The sequence below is a fragment of the Dendrobates tinctorius genome, unplaced genomic scaffold (genome assembly GCF_039654945.1).
Source record: "Dendrobates tinctorius isolate UK_male_01 unplaced genomic scaffold, ASM3965494v1 ptg000145l, whole genome shotgun sequence".
NCBI classification, from domain to species: Eukaryota; Metazoa; Chordata; class Amphibia; order Anura; family Dendrobatidae; genus Dendrobates; species Dendrobates tinctorius.
This window is the reverse complement of record NW_027361812.1, coordinates 15536373-15555570: the sequence shown is the minus strand read 5'-3', so window position 1 is coordinate 15555570 and position 19198 is coordinate 15536373.

Here is a 19198-nt window from a genome sequence, read left to right as displayed (position 1 = left end):
TTGTCTGCTTAGCCTTTCTGGGCCAAAATATGGGGGACCCCCACGTCATTTTCTTTTTGGGGGTCTCCCTTTTTTTTGGAGCCAGAGAGGCTACGCAGACAGCTGCGGGCTCATATTCGTAGCCTGGGAAAGGGGACTTGGATATTAACCCCTTCCCAGGTTGTAAATATCAGCCCGCAGTTGTCTGCTTAGCCTTTCTGGGCCCAAAATATGGGGGACCCCCACGTCATTTTCTTTTTGGGGGTCTCCCTTTTTTTTGGAGCCAGAGAGGCTACGCAGACAGCTGCGGGCTCATATTCGTAGCCTGGGAAAGGGGACTTGGATATTAACCCCTTCCCAGGTTGTAAATATCGTCCTGCATGTTTTTTCTTTTTTTTCTGGCCCTCCCTTTTTTTTTTTCCTTACAATTATTTTTATTAATGTTGGGGTTATTTGCTTTTGAACAGTTTAGGATTTAAAATGGATCTGCGTCTTATTGACGCTTATCCATTCTTAACCGTGCCTAATGTCACCTATCAGAAAAGGTGACATTAAGCCCTATTGTCGCCGCTACATGGTAGTGGGAAGAGAGTAGCTAGGCCAAAGTATTTCCGCATCTTATAGATGTGGACTTTCTTTGGCAGAGGCGGACTCATATGTACATGCGGGGGGGGGTCAAGATCCATATGCAAACATCGGTGGCATATCTAGAGCATGGCAGAATGCTGTAGCTAATCCTCTGATGGCGGTATATTCCCTAAATTTAAAATATCAACCATTTTGTGTTGGTTACAGCATGTTAACACATTACTGTCTATACATTTTAGGTCCGGGACTATCCAGCTGTCTGGGACCAGGCAGAGGAGACCTACAAGGACCGATATTATAGGGACCTGTGCTGGACAAAAATTTGCCGCCAGATGTTTTCCGACTGGGATCAATTCACGAATGCCGTACAGTCTCAAATTGGTAATTTGCAAACTTTTTATGATGTCTAATATTATATATATTCGAAAATGTACTCAAGTTTTTCTTTTTGTTTGTTCTGTAGAGAAAGATCTTAAGCAGCGTTGGCGGTCGGTAAGGGACCGTTTTAACAAGTTTCTGGTTAACTGTTCCAAAAGTGGATCATCGCCAAGCAAGAAGCACTTTCCCTTTTTTGAAGAACTCCAGTTTGTGATATCAAGCAGGAATGTGCGGAGGTATTTTTTTGAAAAAGCCCCAAAAAAACTTGTAATGTGTTTAGCCATGTGTATAGTAAAAATTGGGTGCGTTGCGTAATTAACGCTGCGTCATGTTACATCGTTCAATTGCCAGGATACAGATGTTACAGGAGTGTATTTCCGTAAATGCTTTCAACACTATGCGTTCAAAGATGTAGGGATGAGGACTACCTAACACGACATGTTGCACGTTTATTGTACAACGCAGCATGTCTAGCTAGCTTGCGTAGGCATTCTTGCTACGCAAGCTAAGTTTAAACGTCAAATTATAGCATCATGTTATTTGTCATGTCTTTATTGAAAACAGGCTTTATCACCATGGTGCAAGAAAAAGGTAGCAGCACTTTTCGATGAGTGGGATGTTGGCTGTGTCCAAAGTGTAGCTTCTATGCCGCAAGGCTACATACCATACTAATGTTTTATTTTTTTTCTTTCCAGCACTCAAGGGAACATTGAACCGTCTAAACAGACCGAACAAAAGTCCGAAGATGGAGCAGGATCCTCTGGAGCTGGGGAGATCTGTTCACCAAGTGTCGAACCACCTTCTGCCGTTGCCACATGCTCTGCATCTGATGGAACATCTGCAACACCAGCTGCAGGAACATCTGGTTCGGCAGAACCTGTTGTTCAACACCGACCTGCCTGTCCGGTGGCAGGAGAGCCGACAAAAAAAAAAACAAAAAAAAAAAATGAAGATCCTACTGTCAAGGCAGCGACGGATACTCTGGCGTTAATTAAAAAATCCACTTCAGAGGACCAGTATGATTTCTTTGCGCTGCAAATTGCAAGCCAAACTCGATCATTGCCACCGGACAGGCAGTCAATTTTCATGAGTGTGGTCCAGATGTCCCTAACGGCTCTAAAGGACCCTGCTCCGATCTTCAACTATGAACAGATTTGGACGGGGCTTTTTGGCCTATTCAGGGCCAGACAACAAGGCCCGCAACCTCCAGCCCCTGTGCGCCAAGACAGTGAACACCACAGCTTCACCCAGCAGTTGCAGGCAGCGGGAGACTCCACATCAGATTGCAGGCCTGGGTATGGCTATTACCCCCAGTACTACAACTTAAATTAAAGTTATCTTTTTGTTTTATCAGTTTTTGTTCTGTTGTTCTGAAATGGACTCATTTGTGTCCACAATGTTTTTTCAAATTGAAAAAAAAGAGGTTGACATGTTTGTCAAATGGTATTTATCCATAAATAAATTTATACGTTTCCAAAATTATTTTGTTGTCCTTCTTGCTCCTTCCTATGATCTGTCTTTTTCAGTCTCTATGCTCTACCTTACGTTATGATTATTTGTCGTAGACTCCGCCCTGTTCTTCAGGTTACGTTCCCTAGCTCTTGTACCTTGCCTGTGTTCCTTGTGTACTTTTTTGTGTATGTTTTTGAAGGCACGTGCATTTTCACTGTCACCTTTTGGAACAAGCTTTGCCGTGACGTCTTGCATGCGTCTTCTGTACCTTAGCCATACATTGTCGCTGTGTGACCCTTGCATGCGCCTGGTTGTAACCGTGCCCTCCTCTCTGTGCCTCAGCCGGGTTTTCCATGCTTTCTTGCACCCACACTGTTTCTTGCACTGTGCTTTTTGTGCTTCTTTATCAGAAGGCTTTTTCGATTATTGCTACCTTTAATCTCTGTTGTGTTCTGATCTGTATGAGCTGCGTTGAAACCTTACGTGTTGTCCGTACCCACCTGTTACTGCCTATGTTCTACTCTTTGCCCAGAAACCTGCCCCTGGCATGTGTCTCTTCAGGACGTTGTGTTGAATCCTGCCTTAGACCATGTCTTGAACTGACGCTCCTCCTTGAATGAACCCTTGAACCCTGGCTTGCCTGCCGGATGCACGTAGTCTGGCGTTGGCTGACACAGGTCCGGAGAGTGATGACTGCGGCCTGATGTCCGGAGATGATGTTCACATCATGATGTCCGGACCGGTTGATCGTTGCCAGATGTCAGGAGTCATATGCCACCTAACCCTTGTCTGAACCCAGGCGTGCCACCTTGATGTGTATCACTCTGTCCTCATCATTAAGTATTTACACAGTTGTTACCCTAAGCTTTAATGACGAGAATAATAATCTTTAATAATAATCTTTATTTTTAGATAGCGGAAACATATTCCACAGAGCTTACAGTTTGCACACATTATTATCACTGTCCACAATGGGGCTCACAATCTAGATTACCTATCAGTATGTCTTTGGAATGTGGGAGGAAACCGTAGAAGCCGGAGGAAACCCACGCAAACACGGGGAGAACATACAAACTCATTGCAGATGTTGCCCTTGGTGGGATTCGAACCCAGGACTGCAAGGCTGCAGCGCTAACCACTGAGCCACCGTGCTGCCCTGTGTCCACACTTGGTCTTGTCTTGTATCATGCACATACTCTTTTGTCAGACACACTTGTGTCTTCCTTGAGCCGGCCTTCTAGTTACAGCAGTCATAGTGCCTCACACAACTTTTATTGCCCCTGAGACACTCCATGTATTGGTGGTGGTTCCTCACAGTGTCAGCTCTCCCTGGTTGAGTGTGTGCCACAACCTAGATCGTCAACAGCAAAAGAGACCGTCATATTAACCTTAAACTATGGGATGTGTCTAAGTACATGTGTGAGTACGTGTGTAAGTACGTGTGTGTGAGTGCATGTGAAGTACGTGTGTAAGTACGTGTGTGTGAGTGCATGTGAAGTACGTGTGTGAGTACGTGCGTACGTGTGTGTGTGTGAGTGCATGTGAAGTACGTGTGTGTGTGAGTGCATGTGAAGTACGTGTGTAAGTACGTGTGTGTGAGTGCATGTGAAGTACGTGTGTAAGTACGTGTGTGTGTGAGTGCATGTGAAGTACGTGTGTGAGTACGTGCGTACGTGTGTGTGACTGCATTTGAAGTACGTGTGTGTGAGTGCATGTGAAGTACGTGTGTAAGTACGTGTGTGTGAGTGCATGTGAAGTACGTGTGTAAGTACGTGTGTGTGTGAGTGCATGTGAAGTACGTGTGTAAGTACGTGTGTGTGAGAGAATGTGAAGTACGTGTGTGTGTGAGTGCATGTGAAGTACGTGTGAGTACGTGCGTACGTGTGTGTGTGAGTGCATGTGAAGTACGTGTGTAAGTACGTGTGTGTGTGCATGTGAAGTACGTGTGTAAGTACGTGTGTGTGAGTGCATGTGAAGTACGTGTGTGCGTACGTGTGTGTGTGAGTGCTTGTGAAGTACATGTGTGAGTACGTGTGTGTGTGTGAGTGCACGTGTGTGAGTGCATGTGAAGTACGTGTGTAAGTACGTGTGTGTGAGTGCATGTGAAGTATGTGTGTGAGTACGTGCGTACGTGTGTGTGTGTGAGTGCATGTGAAGTACGTGTGTAAGTACGTGTGTGTGAGTGCATGTGAAGTACGTGTGTGAGTACGTGCGTACGTGTGTGTGTGAGTGCTTGTGAAGTACATGTGTGAGTACGTGTGTGTGTGTGAGTGCATGTGTGTGAGTGCATGTGAAGTACGTGTGTAAGTACGTGTGTGTGAGTGCATGTGAAGTACGTGTGTGAGTACGTGCGTACGTGTGTGTGTGTGAGTGCATGTGAAGTACGTGTGTAAGTACGTGTGTGTGAGTGCATGTGAAGTACGTGTGTGAGTACGTGCGTACGTGTGTGTGTGTGAGTGCATGTGAAGTACGTGTGTGAGTACGTGCGTACGTGTGTGTGTGTGTGAGTGCATGTGAAGTACGTGTTTCTAAGTACATGTGTGAGTACGTGTGTGTGTGTGTGAGTACAGTGCAAAGCAAAATTGCAAACAAAAGGGTTGGACCAGGAAATTATCCTTTTTTTTTTTTGTTCAAACAAGTCTAAACTTTATTGACATGTGATGCTGTAAAAACGCAGACAATTCCAGATTTCAAAAACGCAGCAAAAACCGCATGTTTTCCGCAGCAAAACCGCAGCAAAACTGCACCGCGGTTTCTGCCAGCACATGCGGTTTTTGGTGCGGAAAAAAACGCTGGATAATCCGCAACGTGTGCACGTAGCCTAAGCATTGCAGCCATGATGGATCCTGAAGTGTCTCGGCAAAGTTTTTAATAACGAAAGATCCTCAATTTTATGTGCATTACTGATATCACGCACATGCTCTCTAGTCCTTATACGTAGTTGGCGAGAAGTTAAACCAACATAAATTTTCTTGCACAAGCAAGTGGCATAATAAATAACATACGTTGAACTACAGGAAAGATATTCTTTGATCTCAAATTCCCTTTGGCCATCAGAAGAGCTAAAGTGCGTACTCCTAATCATATTAGCACAGGCCACGCATTCTCCACAAGGGAAAAACCCTCTACGAGGCCTACTACCAGAAGGAACAAGAGGATTGGGCACTTTTGCCACATAGTGGCTATGTACCAAAAGGTCCCCAAGATTCCTACCTCTCCTGGCCGTCACCATTGGTCTATCTGGGAGATGCAATTTAAGTGATGGATCAGTTTTTAAAACAGACCAATGTCTGCCAAGAATATTCTGGACCTCCCTCCAAAAGCAATTGTGTGTCGAGATAAAACGGACTTCCTGATTTTTACTTTTTGCCTTCTTGAAGAAAAGTAATTCCTGCCTTGTACTTTTCCGAGCTCGCAAGTAGCCCTTTTTGATACTGCGGTTGCTGTAGCCCCGACACTTAAAACGATTCTTTAAGTCCACTGCCTGCCTCTCAAACTTCTCATCGGTGGAGCAAATCCGCCTCAACCTAAGAAACTGACCAATTGGGACAGCCCCCACCGTGCATCTAGTATGTGCAGATGTTGCATGCAGGAGAGAGTTGACAGAGGTCTCCTTACGGTACACATCAGTCTCAATGTTTCCATTAGGGCCAACCTCCAAGGAAACATCCAGGAATTCAAGCCGATTCTGACTGGCTTTAAATGTCAATTTAATATTCAAGGAGTTGGAGTTTAAACTCTCCATAAAAGAGTTCAACTCCCCCAGAGGGCCCTGCCAAATTATAAACAAATCATCTATGTAGTGGAGCCAATACTGCACATGGCGAACGGCCTGAGCCCCCCCATCCCGGAAGATGTTATGTTCCCAATAGCCAAGAAATAAATTGGCATACGCCGGGGCACAGGCCGCCCCCATGGCAGTACCCCGCTTCTGCACATAGAATTTATCCTTAAAAACAAATAAGTTGTGGGTCAAAATAAATTCAAGAAGTTCTACAACCAAGTTGCACAACTGACTGTCCCAGTTGGTCAATCCCAGGAAAAAGCGGACCGCCTCCAATCCATCAGAGTGGGAGATGCAGGTATATAGTGATTCAATGTCAGCCGCCACCAACCACATATCAGATTCAAGTGATATTCCTTCAATTTTAGTCAAAACATCCGAAGTATCTCTAATATAAGACGGTAGCTCCTCCACCAATGTCTTCAGGTAGAAGTCCACAAATCTGCAGATAGGGTCACACAAACCATCAATCCCAGAGACTATGGGACGGCCAGGAGGATTGTTAAGATCTTTATGTACTTTTGGCAACAAATAAAAAGTAGGAATCTTGGGGCAGGTTATAAAGAGACCCTCCAATACATTCTTTGGAATAATCCCCTTATCAAATGCTTTCTGAAGAATCAATTGTAATTCATGCATGTGTGATGTTATTGGGTTAAAGGATAACCTCATATAGGTATCCTTATTGTTTAATTGGCGAAAGGCCTCCTTTTCGTATTTCCCCACAGGCCATATAACTACATTGCCCCCTTTATCTGCAGCCTTGATGACTACATCATCCATCTGTCGCAACTCCTCCAATGCTCTACGATGTAATGCTGTGATGTTATCATTTCTGATATATCTTGGTAACCTCTTAAAGTCTTCCAACACTAATTTGGTGAATATCTCAACTTGCGGGCAGATGGACAAAGGGGGGAATGTTTTTGGCTTAGATAAAACTGCTGTGGGGAACATACCTGTATTTTCTTGGTGTTGCTCTTGTAGCAATTCCTCAAGTGTAGCCAATGCCTCACGTTCCTCTGGTGTAGTCAGACCAAAATTATCAACAGATTTAGCGTGTAATTTCTTGAGGATTAATTTGCGCGAGAATAACTGGAGGTCCTTCATGGCTGTAAAAAAATCAAACGGGTTATTTGGTACAAATGTTAATCCCAAACTGAGCACCTGATGTTGCTCATAGGATAAAGTGTGTTGGGAAAGATTTATCACCTCTAAAACGTTCGATTTACGTTTAGGGCCGTCATTTTTTGGTGATGAAGTCGACTTCCGTTTATTTCTCCATTCACCTTTCGTTTGTCTAAACTGGAAGTTCGGTTTGCCTTTTGGAACAAATCTTCCTCTGGCGCTCTCACGTTCAGATTCATCACCAGAGGTAATTGAAGAGATCGAGCCTGATCTAGCAGCTTTATGTACAGGAATGGAGAATGGGCCATTTTTCTTGGATTTCCATCTATATACCTTATTATTTTGAAAATCCAATATATCTCTATGAAATTTTTTTGTTTTGATGTCACGGATTTCCCGTTCCCATTTGGTAAAATCAGTCTCAAGATCAGTATTAAACTGATCCAAAGTTTGACCCATTAGTTCATTTTTTAGGCCAGGTTGTATCTCATCTATTTCTTTTTCAAGTTTGGCCAATGACTGAGTATTGTGTTTGACCAATAATTCCATAAAGCCAAGAGAACATTTATTGGCAAATGCTTCCCATGCAGATTTAAACCAATCATCTTCAACCTCAAATGAGGGAAACACCTGAACTCGAAGTCCCATAGGTATAAGGCCTTTAATCATATATTTTTCTAAAAAAGCCTTATTCCACCATAGTCTCATCCTTCTATGCAACAAGTTTTTCAGTTTTTGTACCTGCTCCTGATTATCCCTTAAATTAGTATTTAAAAACACAGTGGAATCATCCTTGAAAACCTCATTAATCTGAGAGAGCCACGATGTGTCGCGAGCTCTAAAATCCATGCGTCTGGTATCGTTAGCTGTGAAAAACACAGAAAATGACAATATTAGCTGATACTCAAAAAAAACCCACAGCTATATAAATCACAACTAATCTCATAGCTGTATATGAAACACTTAAATAAAGCTATCAAAAGAAGAAACTCCGCAATATAGAATTTACATAAGAAAAATGGAGTGCTGACTTCAATAACATAAAAAATTAAATTTAGATTTTATTATTAAGTTAGACATGTATACAACACAATAAACACAACAAGGAAAGATTCCACACAAGTAATCATTAGGAGATTTGTCATGGGGAAGCTAGTGCCAAAAGCCTAAAGTTATATAAATGATGACCCAATCACCCACATAATATTGCCAGGGTAAAAGCAGTGACCCTGGGAGGGTGAACATAAGGTGCATAGTGCATAGTGCAAAAGGATTAATCAAACCGATTAGGCACACTTACCCATCTACATAAGCAACAGTGCTGACAGATCCCCTAAGAAAACCCTGGACGCGCGTTTCGCGGGATGCTTTATCAACAGGGATAGTTAGTGTAGTAAGTCTGTCCTTTTTATATACAGACTAATTACCGTGGTGCCCAAAGCGGCGCATGCGCAGTGCGAAACTGCACCCGGAAGCACCATCACATGCAGGCGTCCCTCCAGTGCGCAGGTCCGGGAAAATTCCCGTGACGTCACAGACCTGCGCACTAATAGTACAGAGGCCAGATGGGATGGGCAAGAGTGCAGACGCACCGGGCATGCGCACAGCGGCGGCCATTTTTGAGAAGCCCATATGGAGGCTGCCATCTTAACAATGCTCTCTACACTGCAGCACAAATCGGAAGCAAAAGGGAAATATCTAGTGTATATAGATTAAATAGTACGGCCTGGTATTTAGCATTGATGTGGAACCTCCATAGTATTTCTTGGGAATAGTTAGAGACACACCGTAACTTAGTATTCTGAACCAAAAATAAGGAAAAATAATATATACAACCACGATGGAAAACCAAAGGGAAGATATAAAAGAAATAATATATATTAATAATAAAAAGAAAGGAAAAACACAGAAAATAACAACACATGTATAAAAAAATGAAGAAAATGCAGGAATAGAAAAAATAAAAAATAAGATGAAAAAAGGTGATGTAGAAGTGTCCCATATTCCACACACAAAACTGGATGGTTGATGAAGGGGCTTCTCCAAAGCATGCGCATGTACATTCCACAGATGTAAACAACTAAAAAAACACAAAAGAGACAGACAAATTAAAATAAAATAAGGGAACCACGAGCAAAAAAGAAGAATATAAAGAGAATAACTGAATACTTAGATCATGCTGGCTAGCATTGCTATAGAGGCACTTTATTAATCTTCACCGCATGACTCAGGTATTCGGGGCATTAAGCATTTCTTAGGAGCTAGGGTGTTATGATTGAGTCACCGTAGGAGGCAAAAACAGAAATGCTAGCTAAGTCCAGAAAACCAGAGAAGTTGGCAGCTTTCGGATTGCAGACCCCTGAATCTATCAACACAACTAGCAGTAGCCATGGGGGGGTTCCTACGATGCCCTAGACCCCTCGATCACAGCCGGAGAAATAACTAGGCCTAAAGAAAGAAAGGAGAAAACTAAACTGCCCCAGAGCAAACCCCAAAGCAATAGGCAGCCCCCAACATATAATGACGGTGAAGCAAGATGAAAACACTAACACAGGCAAAAAGATAGACTAAGCAAAGACGGGGCCCAATCTAGCTAGATAGAAAAGGACAGGAAGGCTGCTGTCTGCAATCCGTGAAAAACCCTATGAAAATAAGAGCCAACAGACTGACAGTGAAAAAGGCCCTGAAGACGCTAGGCTTCAAAAAAGCTATGTCAGTACTCAGGAATATTCTGAAGACAGAGCTAAAGGCAAAAGGAGATTCAGCTCACCCCAGCAGGGAATGGCAGAATCCAGAAAAGCAAGGAAAACAAACACAAAACACTAATGCAAACAGGCAAAGCAGAAAAACTTAGCTTAGAGGAGCAGGAATCAGACTGGTGTCCTAGAAGTCCACAGAGAAATCACCCGCAGGGCAGAAGGGCGTCGGCAGCCTTATATCCAGTCCGTGACTCCACTCAGCCAGTCATCCTCATCAGGCTCAGGTGCCTGATAATCAGGCTCATTACCTTCCTTCACCAGAATAGGGAGTTCACCAGACCTCAGTGACGAAGGGGAAAATGAACTCACAACACTAGGGGTTGTCAATTTGTGCAACATAGCGAATTGGTGTTGAGCCTCCTGGACTCTGTACTAGGAAATAATTATTTTACCTTCAATGGTAAAACTTACCACCAGCTCAGGAGCTCAGCCATGGGCAATCCAGAGATCGGTCTCCGTTTCACCCATGTGATTGAAACAAGGACTCTATCGTTCCTTGATATTGTAATCACAAAGTCGGGGAGGGGAGATGCTTTAAGCACACCTATATATCATAAACCAACTAACACCAATTTGCTATTGAGATTGTAAAGCCATCACCCCCACTCACAGAAAAAAAGCATCCCCAAAGGTCAATATCTTAAACTACGACGCAATTGTTCAGAAATAAAAGATTTCAGAATCAAGTCGGATGACTTGAGACAAAGATTTATAATGAAAGGTTACCCTGATCGGGTGTGCTGAGGCCTTCCATCATGCACATAAACAAAAGAGAGAAGGCCTATTAGTGCCCTGCAATAAAACAACTGATGAATAGGGACATTGTGGACATCATTGGGGTTCTCCACAAATTACATATAGGAAAAGTAAATCCTTGGGAGATCGGATGGTACACATTCATTTTAAGCCACCGTCTAATAACAAAACTTGGTTACCTGAGAAGCCAAGTGGCTGTTTCAGATGTGGCACTTGTGTAGCGTGTGAATTTATTCTAAAGGGCAAAGAATTCAGTAAAGATACTACCAGCAAACGATTCCAGGTGAAAGATTTTTTAAACTGTAAAACTAAGGGAATCATTTACACAGCAATCTGTTGCTGTGGTAAATTATATGTTGTAAAAGCAATCAGGGAACATGTGGGGGACATCCACAATGAAAGGGATACACCCCTGGCCAAACATGTTAATGTGTACCATGGAGGAAACATCAAAATGATCAAATTCATGGATACTGAAAAAGTCAAACCACACAAGAGGAGGGGACACTTTTATAGGATGATTATAGAAAGGGAGTCACGATGGATCTTTTGTTTGGACACAACAACCCCATAGTTTAAATTAACAACTTAATTATAGTTGTTTTTTGTAAAGGTACCATTTTTAATGGGTACCTTAACTTCCTGTCTGATACACATTTGGTCAATATTACTTTTTCTGCATTTCTCCCCTCCCAATTTTTGTTCTCCATCCTTTCCCTTCCTAATTCTATTGGCTCCTCCACCTTATTCCTCCATCCCCGCTCCTTCCTTAACCTGATTGGATAATATTATAAATCTAAGTTATGTATCTGGAAGGGTGCATGACCTTTCTACATCAGTGGTTTTGTGTCTCTAAGTTCAGTCAAATAAAGCGTCTCTGCTCCTTTATGTCGAAGACATCAGCATATGACCAGTAGGCAGATGGTAATCCCGACAGGGAACATGGTACCACTGGCGGTCAGACCGGTCATACAGGTACAAGACCCTTTTCATGACAAGGCTATCCCCAACAAACCATCTCTCCAGATCTCCAGTCAAGGACGGGTTTATGCATGCAGAGCCATGGAAGTCTCAGGAGAAGCGGATGAAACAGGCGAGGAAGCACATAAAAGGTGGTTTTCCCCAGTGTGCAGCATTCCCATCCAGAGTTCTAATTGCTCGGTCACCACCTGAACACCTTTTTATAGGGGACTCCCATTGACAGATGACACCAATAATGGATTCCGGAGTTGTTTAACAGGAATCTGGTAGTGATCTACCTCTGCTTACTGAATGAAGTTCCCTGCCGCACCGGAATGCAGACATGGAGTTTCAATGAATCGGGAACCTTCACAAATCACAGATACGGTAAGGATCAGTGGTGGAGAGGAATTGCTCTTCTCCAGGGTAACCTCTCCTCACTAATGGCTCTAGACTTGGGAGTTTGCTGGCTTCTTGGGACAAGAGCGAATTAGATGACCGGTTTCTCTACAATAGAAACACGGACTGCGTTTTGGCCTACTTTAGACTGGCCTGGCATAGGAGGGATGAGGCAACAGAGGTAACTCAGCCTGGTTCGTCAAATACATTGCAAAACGCCTCTCTGAAGGTCTGCAGTTCTGAGATTATCGCATCTCTTCTTTCCCACAAGAGTTTGGCCACGCGAGAGCATCTCCTCCAAGATGGCACATTATAAAGGCTACTTTTGCCTGATCAGAGGGAAACTGATGGGCCAGCAGTTTAAAGTCCAGCGAGCACTGGTTGATAAAACCTCAGCATTGCTTCGGATCCTCGTCAAAATGAGGTGGTGCAGACAGATGGGGTCTAGGACCTGAAGCATCACTGCCAAGATTGCCGCAGCTTGAACCGCTGCGGATGCGGGGGCTGATTTCAGAGCTTCCAGGTATGTGTTAACAGTCCGTGGGTCATCTCGTAGTACAGGTCTGAGACTGGAGGGGTAGGAGAGTCAGCGGCTCCCATGGCCTTAGTAATCTACAGGGTGGGCCATTTATATGGATACATCTGGGTGGGCCATTTATATGGATATACCTAACTAAAATGGGAATGGTTCGTGAGATCAACTTCCTGTTTGTGGCACATTAGTATATGGGGGGAAACTTTTCAAGATGGGTGGTGACCATGGCGGCCATTTTGAAGTTGGGCATTTTGGATCCAACTTTATAAGTGGCCCACCCAGGTGTATCCATATAAATGGCCCACCCTGTATTACGCACTTGGTTGTGGAACCACTATGCCACTGCGCCACGGTCCGGGAAGAACCTGGGCGGTGTAACTAAGAGAAAACCTGGTTCTTCACTTGTATGGTATGGTTAGATTTGAACCCAGGTGGACACCAGGTGCTACTCAAGGACAAACCCCAGATTCGTGGAAGTTGACCCCCAAAGGGGCAGGAAAGCAGGATGAGCCAAGAACTGGAACACAGGAAGATGTGCGGCTGGTAGAAGTGGTACAGGATCAGGAACAGACAGGCTTAGTTCAGACAGGGCAGACAGAATCAGGTACAGACATGACAGATACAGGGACACTGGATGGCCACAGGTACTGGATCAGATGGATCAGGAAAAGGACTAGGCACTGGTAGGAAGGGTTCAGGTTTAGGTACAACTTGTCGAACTGGGTCAGGTGCAGACAGGGCAGGCAGGGTCAGGTAAACGGGACAGACAGAATCAGATTCAGAGCTCAGGTACAGGGACCTTAAATCTAAGTAACAGGAAACGCACTGATACTAGTGCCTTATATACCTAATGTCTCCCAGCCATTGGCTGGGGACAATTTCAGAAGCACAAGCATGGCCACTTTAAGAAGTAAGGAGCATGCATGCCCTCTAAGCATTCTCCCAGGAAACCTGCTGTGTGCAGGCCCTAGGAGGAGACAGAGACAGCGGGGACTAAAGCAACATGAAGTGGTGAGTGAACACGCAGGTGTCCCTGCTGAAAGGGGGAAGGGGACTCATGCAGGGGCGCCGGTGCTGTCCTAACACTGCCTGTAGTACCGTTGTTGGGGACAAGGAAAGTTCCTGAATTGCCATGCTGGGTGGTGTTGAATACAGAGGACTAAATGAGGAAGGATAGAGAAAATGTGCATGAAGATGTTAAATGTGTTATAAAAAACGTTCATGAAGTTAAGCACCTGCTGTTGTATATAATTCCTGGGTCGCCCTCCCAGGGCTGTGGGGTACTCGGTACCGGGCCGGTGTCAGCGAGATGTGTCACAGCAGCAGTGACCCGGTCCGTGGCCCTGGGCGCCCAATTAATAGGGGAGTTTGAATGGTGGAATGTAGTTAATGGAATAGTTCGTGACGCCACCTGTGGTGTTCGGCAAGTGAGAGGTTAAGCTGACGCTGCATGCAGATCCACTGGGACTGACGGTATGGTGCAGCAAAGATGTAAAAGCTCCCCACAGGTGAATCTGTAGTCCCAGGGCAGTGTAGATGTGGTTGGCACGGGGATGTAGCAGTGCCGGAAGGGTAGGAAGCAGACAACGACACAGCGGGGTGCAATTTCTGTACCTTTACTTGATAAATGCAGACCAGGGTCCTGATTACAGATGGTACTGGAGCAGGCTAGCCTGGAAGCAGCTCAGGATTCTCTCTCAGCAGATGGGCTGTGCAGTCTCCTTCCCTAGCGCTTATTTGAGTGAAGTACTCCTAGTACTGAGTTAGACTGAAGTTCCTCCTAATTCTCTTCTGCTAGCACTCCTCGTATGGCAGACAGCTGTAGCTGCTATTCCTCTCTTGGCTCACTCCATGCTGTTGTGCCTCCAAGTCTTAGATAGGGGTAGGGCATTTACAGCCTCCTACTCCTCTGGTGTCTGTTGCAGGACCGTTAGTATCTGTACACCTGTGGAGACCAGGCTCCAGTTCATGCGCTCTCACTGTGAGGGAGCCCTCTTTCCTCAGCTCAACCTCCAGCTTCTCTCCACACGTCTGCACACGTGTACCTCCTCACACTAACTGACCACACCTTCCTCTTGGCCCTCAGAGAGCACTCCTCCCTTCAAATCCGGTTCAGAGTCCCCTCTGCTGGCCTGGAGTAGAACTGTGTTGCATGTATAGGTTAACTGCGAGAGAGACCCTTCACTGCTTCCAAGCCTGGCATTACCCTCCCTGGAGGAAGGCAAAGCCACTGTGGCAGCCATACTCCTGGGGGCGCAACATTCCCACCAAGTTATTGTTCAGAAAAAGATAGTTCCTTGTCAAGTGGTGGTCTCTCTCATTGAACTTTTCAATATTTGGTCCTAGCTAGCCAAAGTCACTTGCATAATGCAGCCTCTCTATAAGGGCATAGTGCTCACGTAGGCAAAGTCTACACACTCAGCCAGGACCCCCATTTTCAATTAGTGTGCCAGGATGTGGAAGACAAGTACCTCGCCTACAGCTACCACCCTGCGCCGCATTATATAATCATGCCATATTGTATGTAAAAGCTTGGATTAGAGCTCCATTCTGTAAATAATTTGTAGTTGAGGATGTTAAGGAAAATCAAACATTAAAAATATCATGTACTTTTCTCTGTTCCCTGTGAATGTTGCTTTCCAGTACTTTTATGCTCAAGCAAACTGAATTTTCCTCGATTTTGCTGTTATCCACAGCTGGCTTGATTTCCTGGATCTCTTAGACCTCTTTAAAAAGTGGTGATCAGCAGCCAGGTACTGTTTATGAGATAACCTTGAAGCACTATTTAAGGCTTAATTCCCACCAAAATTGCATCTTTTACCCACAGACATTAGTTTGTTGTTCATTAGCATTTTTTGTGACCGAAAGTATCTGCAGACCCATCCCCTTATATAAACTTATAGTCTGTGACTAAATTTATAGATCTAAGAAAGTACAGTAAGCAATGGAGAAGGGATGATCCATAAAAATCTATTTTATTGAAGGGGTTGTCCACTGCACATCCACATCACTAGAAGGGGCACGACCTTGCACAAAAAATTGTACGGAGAAAGGCCATGCCCACTAGATGGGCCTTGGCTGGGAGTATGTGTGGCACCCCAGGAGTCCGGTTGCCACAGTGGCATTGCCTCCCTCACAGGGGGTGATGACATGTCTGGAAGCAAGGAGGGTTTCCCTGACCAGGTAACACTTACATCCAAAACTTTTCCTGACTGCAGGCCAGAAGGTGGAGCTCTAAACCCAGTTTCAGGGGAGCTTCTCTATTAGTTCTGGCCTGGAGGAGGGGGAAGTCAGTTAGTGTCTGGAACTGAGAGAGACAGAGTCTGAGTAAAGAGAGAAGTGAAAGAGAACCTGAGGAGTGCAGCTGTGACCAAGCTCATCCCAGAGTACAGAGCTAGAAGCCGGATGCCGGAGTCTGTGGCTGACGGGTACAATAGTCCCAGCAGCTAAATCCGGAGGGCAGGGGATTGCAGGTGTCCTGGCCCAGCAAAAACATCCAAAGGCACAGCAACAGACCAGAACCCGGAGCCGCCAAAAAGGAGCGACACCTGCAATTGGCTCAAGCTGCCTGCCATACGGGCAAGTACTTCAGAACAATGAGGAACAAAGGACTGAGCATAGCTTTAGGTAGCAAGGACCTCAGAGGACAGTGCAGTAAGGAGGCATCAACACTCATCTGGCTTAGTGGATCCTAAGTTGCTTCCAGGCTCCCTGGATCATTGTCATCTGTAACTAGTGCCCCAGCCTGCACTTCAAACCGTGAGTAAAAGTGTGGAAACTGCACCCTGCTGTGTCCTCAGAGATATTTACTGTGCCATTCACCCTGCACTACAACCATCATCACCATCTTTAACAATATAAGTACCCTGGAACTAAGCTCTGCCTGTGGAGAGCTGTACCAACTCTGCTGCATCACCACCAGCCCCAGCGGTCTCTTTAAGCAGCGTTGGCCATCCCTAGCCGAGTACCATAGGTGGCGTCACGAATCATCTCTTATAAACTTTATTTCCACTTTAATCATAATTTTTTCATTGGACACCCAGGGCCATGGACTGGGTCACTGCTGCCGTGACACATCCCTTTAAGAACCGACCCGGTACCGAGTATACCCACGGCCCTGGTGGGCACTCCAATTTGGTGTCAAGAACAGGATTTCGGAGTCCGGCATTGCCGGGTGCTGTGTGCCAGAGATTTTGGAAAATTGTGAACGCGTCGCCATCGTTGTGTCACACGGCGAGTGGGAAGAAAGTGGCATGTCGTCGTGGGTGGATCCTGGAAGAAGGGCGCGAAGTGAAGCACAAGCCACGCTCTGTGGTGAGCGGAAGCAAGAGGCCCCCGATGGGAAAAATCTAGAGGAGCTGCATCGACCCTGTCTGCGGAGCAGCCGCTCGCAACGGTAACACACGCAGGGCCTGGCTGAGGTTCACTAGGGGAGGGAAAGTGTTCTGTCTCCGACATCTAATTGATAATCCCTGATTATTTGCTTGTTGATATTTGCTCTAAATGTGCATAGACTGTATTGTTTTCAGTGTTTTGGCTCCCTCTAGTGACCAGAGTCATAACCGCAGTCTTATGTTGTTTTACTTTCACTTTGATGCCTGAATCTTTCCCTTCTTTCGCAGTGCATTATGGTAAGCTTTGCAGTGCATTCTGGTAGCTTGCAGTGCATTCTGGTAGCTTTTGCAAAGGATTATGGTTAGCTCAGCCTCCATTTCCTCTACTCTCCTCCATTTTCCTTCAGCCTGCATACAGGAAGCATCTCATCTTTTCCTCTCATCTTGCGATTGCATTGCCGGTATGTATTCATGTTTTCTGTAGCTAATTCCTGTCCTGTCAATATATCAAGTTCAATAAAGGAACAAACTCAACCCACAGTCTCCTTATTGGACCCTGGTATAGCGGTTTAGCTTTCTGTATAAGCTGCAAATAAAGTCTACCTTATTCAGTGAGGACAGAGCAGAAAACAAATGTCCAATCCGGGTGGAGACCCAGCGGCGGCCACAGCCACAGCCCCCATGATTCAGCCAGACCCAGCAGCGACCACAGCCCCCATACACTAGCTGGATCCGCAGCTACAGCCTCCATAATGCTGCTATTGATGCCATATATACCGGGAGTGGCGTGGTTACTGCAGTACTTAGGGAAGTCATACACCCTAAGTGACTTCAAGGAGAGACTATGTAGTTTGTATAAAGTGCCCCCTGTCTGAGGGTCAAAAAGTCAGTATCCTCACTGACCGGTGGGCCCAGAGGGAAGTAAAGTCATGGCCGGGCACTGATAAAAGGACTGTCAAACAAATTTTGGCCAGGCTGAAGGACACCTTCGACACCAGCACTGCAGCAGAGATAAAAATGAGATTCTTTGGGTGCAAACAAGGGGTACAGGACAGTATACGGGACTATGCTCTTAACCTTCAGGAAGCGCGACAGGCTGTAAAGCAGGTTGACCCTGACAGCGTGCACGATGAAGATAGGTTGCTAATGGACCATTTTTTAGAAGGACTCCTGTCTAACAATCAAAGGACACAGCTGCATATGGCCCTACAAAATCGTGAACTGGACTTTGCACACTTTAAGGATAGGGCCATCCAGGTGCTGCCTGAACCACATCTCAGCGGCACTGTGCCCCCTAGGTGTGCAGCCATTACATACCAACAGGGGGCAGCATCCTTTCCCCGGACCCACGTGGAGGCCGACACGCCAACCCAAGATAATGACTCTTCTACAGACCTACGTTTCCAGTTCCAGGAGCTGACCAAAAGTGTGGCTGCATTAACTAAAACCGTGCAGTCCATGCATGAGGTCCCAAAGAAGAAGATTCAGCTGGCCTCCAGTCCAGATGATGTCCTGTGGCGACGGCAGAGGAGGATTCCACCGATCAGAGGGAGAGACAGCAATCGTTGCAACGAGGACAGACAGCCCATCTGTTGCCGCTGAAACAAGGTGGGGCACATCGCAAGATTCTGTAATTTAAGCGAGCAACCCCTGGGGCAGAGGGCCAACCCCCAGGAGCAAGACGTACAGGTCCACAAAGCTGTCGAGACAAGTACGTGGGAGGACAGCCAGTCCTGTCCGTCGTGATTGATGGCTTCCCGATGAACGCCTTACTGGACACCAGCTCCCAGGTGACAACGATGCCATATGTCCTCTTTAAGTGGTACTGGGATGATTCAGACATTATTCGCAGCCAAGATGAACACCTTGCTATCTTTGCCAGTAATGGTCAGCCCTTGCCTCAGTTGGAGTATAAAGAGGTGACCATTAAGATTGGCCAAGAAAAATTTCAGTCACAAGGTTTGATTATAGTTGATATCAACAAGCGAGAATGCCATCCTATGATCACTTTATTTACCAATGTAATAGAATATTGTCTTAGAGAAATAATTGTTTTGTTGCAACAGGTAGCCGAGACCACCAGTTCCAGTCAGCAGCGAGTCCTGCAAAAAGAGATCAAAGCACTGATACAGAGACAACACGTAAA